This window comes from Gekko japonicus, unplaced genomic scaffold, assembly GCF_001447785.1.
Source record: "Gekko japonicus isolate JY-2015 unplaced genomic scaffold, Gekko_japonicus_V1.1 scaffold1014, whole genome shotgun sequence".
NCBI lineage: Eukaryota > Metazoa > Chordata > Lepidosauria > Squamata > Gekkonidae > Gekko > Gekko japonicus.
In genome coordinates, this window is record NW_015164217.1 from 590,259 (window position 1) to 595,661 (window position 5,403).

Here is a 5,403-nt window from a genome sequence, read left to right on the forward strand (position 1 = left end):
AGTGGATACCCTGGTTGAACCTGGAGGCTGGCATCCCTAACCCCAGGGCTATTTTTGGGCAGGAACGCACAGGAACGGAGTTCCGGCTGGCTCCCGAGTTGGCCACGCCCAGCAGGAACTCATTAGCATAATAGGCCACACCCAACAGCAGAAACTCATTAGGATTGGCTACATTAGGGGTGTGTGGCCTAACATGCAAAGGAGTTCCTGCTACAAAAAAAAGCCCTGGGTTTTGACAACAAACAAGGTAAACAGAAGAAGAAGCAAAAGGTGGCTGGATGAGCACACTTCTGGTAACATGGGGGTGCAGCCTAATGTGCTAATGAGCGGTGCTGTCAGGGGTGTGGCCTAATATGCTAATGGGTTTCTGCTGTTGGGTGTGGCCTATCATGCTAATGAGTTCCTGCTGGGCTTTTTCTACAAAAAGAGCCCTGCCTAACCCCAAAACTACACATAAAACTTTGCGTAAGGCAAATAGATCAGGACTAATGGCACCAAAAGAACTGACAAGGAAGCATCACTAGGGCCTCACGGCGTGGACTGACTCACGCCTCAAAGATTTATTTTGTGACTAGGCAATGCAGGGCTTTGGCTCATGTTCACGGTTCTACTGGCCAGCAAATCTGAGGCAGTGAATTTTTTTTGCTAGGATCCCCCTGGCCACCGGCAAGGGATGGGGGGAGGTAAGCGTTGCCAGATCCAGGTTGGGAAACTCCTGGAGATTTGGGGGTGGAGCCTGGGGAGGACGGGGACCTCATTGGGGTACAGTGCCTTAGAGTCCACCCTCCAAAGCATCCATTTTCTCCAGGGGAACTGATCTCTTTATGTTTATTTAGGACCCGGCATCTCCTAGACTTAAAGCTCATCTCCTCACTACAGAGATCAGTTCTCCTGGAGAAAACTGGATGCTTTAGTGGATGGACTCTATTTATTTTTATTTATTTATTTTTGAATTTATATCCCGCCCTCCCCAAAGGCTCAGGGCGGCTTACAAAGAGGCATAAATGCCAAGGTTGAAACAATAAAAACAGTGTAAAACAATACAATATAATACCGTTCACTAAAATATCGGTGCTCCAAAAGTCACTTAAATCATGAATTCCAAGATGGGGTTCTGGAGTTATTTATACCAGGACAACGATATACGTCCCAGCAGCACTGTCATCCACCAGGAACGTCTCGCACCCCCGATGATACCCGCTCAAGCGGTGGTAAAAGTGCGGTGATGGAGGAAACGGTGATGGAATAGTGGCTCCTACTCAAAAGCCTGGCGGAAGAGCTCCGTTTTACAGGCCCTGCGGAACTGCACAAGGTCCCGCAGGGCTAGGGTTGCCAAATTTAATTTCCCTACCGGCGGGGGTCCTTCCTGCCGGTCCGGGAGCTCTGCGTGGACGTGTGCGCGCGCGCGCCGCCAGGACATCACCAGAAGTGACGTCACACGCTGGGCGGGGCCATGCCGTTTGAGGGGGAAACTCTTTGTTTTCCCCTCAAACGGCGTGGCCCCGCCCCCAGCGTGCGACGTCACTTCTGGGTGACGCGCACGCGGGGGTGGGGTTTCTCCCTGGCCCCGATTCCGCGGGAGCGGGAATCGGGGCTTGAAAGCGGGGGAAATCCGCCCCCCGGGGGCATTTGGCAGCCCTACACACGGGAGGTTTTGGGACGGAAGAGGGACGGATCAGGGGCGCAGCAAACGGGCGCGATCTCACCACAACATCTGGGAATCGGCGCGTCCCCGTCCCCGATCCGTCCCTACAGCCCAGTGCTGCGGAGCAAAAAAAAACCAAGTAAAGAGTAGGACTTACCTGTAACGCCGCATCAAGCGCAGCCGTGGGATCACTAGCGCATCCATCGTCGGGAGCAATGTTCCCTCTAAGCTGTGGAGTCTTGGGAGCAAAAATTCTACTTTGTGAGCTACTGGCGTCTTGTGAGCAAAAATTCTACTTTGTGAGGTACTGCCTCACAGGGTGTCTGTTATGGGGAGGGGAAGGGAAAGGAGTTTGTAAGCCGCTCTGAGACACCTTTGGGTAGTGAAGGGTGGGGTATAAATCCCATCTCTTCTTCTTCTACTGGCATTAAAGTTGTGAGGGACCGATCCGGCTACTGCATAAACCAGTTTGCTCTGGAGTCGTCCTTCCTGAGCTCAGACAAAAATGTGTGAGCCGGAGGCTAGAAACCTGTGAGCTGGCTCACACTAACCCAGCTTAGAGGGAACACTGGCACGGAGGTTCCTGTCCTCCCTGGGCTCTAACCCCATATCTCCAGGAGATGCCCAACCTCTACCTGGCAACCCTACCCCCCCATCCCCTGCCAGTGGCCAGATGGAGATGAGCTGTAATTCCAGGAAATCCCCTGGTCCCACCTGGCGTCTAGCATCCTTATTTTACATGCAGATACGAGGGCCCCGACAGCGTTCCGTGCGCCTCGGTGTTTAGTCATGCCGGCCACATGACCACGGAAACGTCTTCGGACAGCGCTGGCTCTTCGGCTTTGAAACGGAGATGAGCACCGCAACCCTAGAGTCGGACTCGACTGGCTTCCGAGCAAGGAAACCTTTACCTTTTTTACTAGGGCCCGGACAGCCTTCCTGCTGGTTTTCCCTCCCAAATTTTTGCCCCTCAAGCCTCTCCTGGTTCTGAACATCCTCCAGGGCTTTTCCTCTCAGCCACACTGGTCCACTTGCTGTCCCTCAGGCCTCTCCCCTCAGCTAGGCCTCAGGGCATTCAGTCGCTGCGTTTCTCAGCCCTTCTGCCGCAGGTGTCAGGGCCTCCAGCTAGGATATCCCTCAGGCCTTGCCTCTCAGCTAGGCCTCGAGACCGATTTCATGTCTTTCTTTTTACCTCAGCAAGTCCTCATGTTTCCAAACACCTCCCCACCTGGAGGCTGGCATCCCTTAAAGCCCCTTCCCTCCGCTTGATCAGGAGCGACCGGATATTCCCTGGCTAGATCTCCTCTCTTGGGATCAAGTGCTCTGGACCTTCTCGCCTGATCTCCTTTACTCAGCAAGCGGGCCTTTCAGACGTATTCACTTGAGTGCCATCTGGTGGCTCCCGGGAAGCCGTAACGCGGCACACCAAGCGAGTCTCCTTCAGGATCAACCGCCACCTTCAGAATCCGGCCTGTGCCAACTCCCCATATGCCACGCTCACCATAGTTAAATGTCAGCCACATTGGAAGTTTGGAACATTTATGTTTGCAATCGCAAACTTTGGCTGGGAAGAGAGGGAAACGCAAGAGTCGTGTTTCAAACTCTGAGCGTTTGAGACGGAGAGTTTTCAGTTTCCAGTGTTTCAGCAGAACAGCGTGTGTGTGTGTGTGTGTGTACTGTTTGCCAATGTAGGTAAACAGCGTTTTTTCTCCCCCCCCTTTTTTTGTTTTGCAAAATCCAGGTCCCCAGCGGAGGAAAACATCCTGAATTCGAAATGGGTGCCATATCGCCGCTGAAGGCCCACTGACTTCAAACGCACCTGCATCCTCATCACATTGATATTTAAACTAGACTAATACCAATGAACTTGTAATGACGCTGGAAACATCATCAGAATTGTATATTCAATCACGCAGTGTGCTGATGCTGGCTGCCGTTCCAGAATGAATCATAATACTGCCTTGTTGATGAAGATATATCCCCCCCCTCTCCCTTTCCCCTCCAGCTTTTAATGATTTAAATTATACGAAAGTGAAAGCTTGCTGCCCTGGCAAAGAAGGGCCCGTCCCAGAGGCACTTCCTACAGGGTGCCATTAAAAAGAAAACATTTCACACACGCACCCCAAAAAAATGACTCACTCAAGCCATCAGCCCCTCCAAAACTACTTTGCACCCCCCAAGTGATAAATCTCTGCCCCCCCCTCCACGGCAAGCTGAGCAGCTGTAAACACCAGCTGCCGCGTCCCTTTCAAATCCCGCTTCCAGATCAGCGCCGCTATCAGAAATGCATTACTTTGCTGCCGTCGCTTGTTGAAGGCGCCATTTAAAAATTTGCAACGCTCCTCTCCGCTGAAAGCTGTAAATCTCCCCCATTTTAATGCCTCTTTATGGGTGGCGAAGGAGCGACAGGTGGGGAAAAGAGGCCCATCAGGCCCCCGCTGTTACGTATATTGAATTAACAATTCTTAGCAGCTCTAATTATTTCCAGAAGGGGCTCTCGGAAGGCGGCTGGAGAGACTGCGGCATATTAAGAACCCGTTCCACACGATTTCGCTCAGCCCCCTTTGCACAAACACCCCGGCGTGTGCGATGAGAACCCGGCCAGCTCTCAACAAGCAAGTCTTGTCCGAGCAACTGAGAGACGATTTTTCACAGGGCCCAATCTGCTTTCTGAGGGAAGTCCTTTGGATCAGGGGGTACCTAAACTCTGCCCCCCTGAAGGCCCGACTCATTAGCTTATGGCGAGGATTGACGGCTACCGTTAGCACTCCTTGACAGGAACAAATGACAAAAACTTCGGCTAGCAACCCCGGCTAGGCTCTTTCCTCTTCCTCTGACAGGATTTCCAAGTCTCTTTTCCCCCCCCTGCAAAGCTACACGTTTGCCAGACATGCCTTGAAGAATTTCACTCTGAGAGGGAGAAAGGCAACCATTCCCCTCACACCCACCTAGGCAGTGATAGCCTCACACAAGCCCCGCTCTGGCCTGGCTCACAGAAATACAGAAAGTAGCTCCGGGCTGAACTATGTCAGGAAAGAACCACAAAAAAATAACCCGATAAGGGAACAAACCCTCTGCCAGTCTAACGGCAGCCCTGTGGCCTATGGTTCCTGCGCTCCAGGCTAACAAGCCCAGTCAAGCTACCCATTATTTAATTTAGATTTATGTAGAATTAGAGCTTATTCCAGCTGCTTCCAGGTTCCATTAATGCTACCTCTAGACATGCATTCATCAACAACAATCCCAGGGGCTGTATCGCATTTGCTTAAAGAGCCTGCTTTTCTTCAGTTGCGTCATCGGACTATAGCTCGCAGTGGCTGCCATGCTACCAATATTTTTCGGCTTCAGGTTCTTGAATGTCAGCAGCCTTCGGCACAGGGGAGTTGTCCCCAACTTAATTTCTCCGTGTCAGACTACTGCTGAAGACCTGTGTCCAATGTTCCCTCTAAGCTGTGGAGTCCTGTGAGCAAAAATCCTACTTTGTGAGCTGCTGGCATTAAAGTTGTGAGTGAGCAATTTGGCTACTGCATAAATTAGTTTGCTCTGGTGCCCTCCTTCCTGAGCTGAGACAAAAATGTGTGAGCCGGAGGCTAAAAAAGTGTGAGCTAGCTCACACTAACTCAGCTTAGAGGGAACGCTGCCTGTGACTATTAGCCGCAAAGGTATAGATAGGAAGTCTCGGTCTGGGGCAAGTGATGCTCTGTATTCTTGGTGTTTGGGGGGGGGGGGGGCAACAGGGGGGGGGCTCCTTGGGTCAT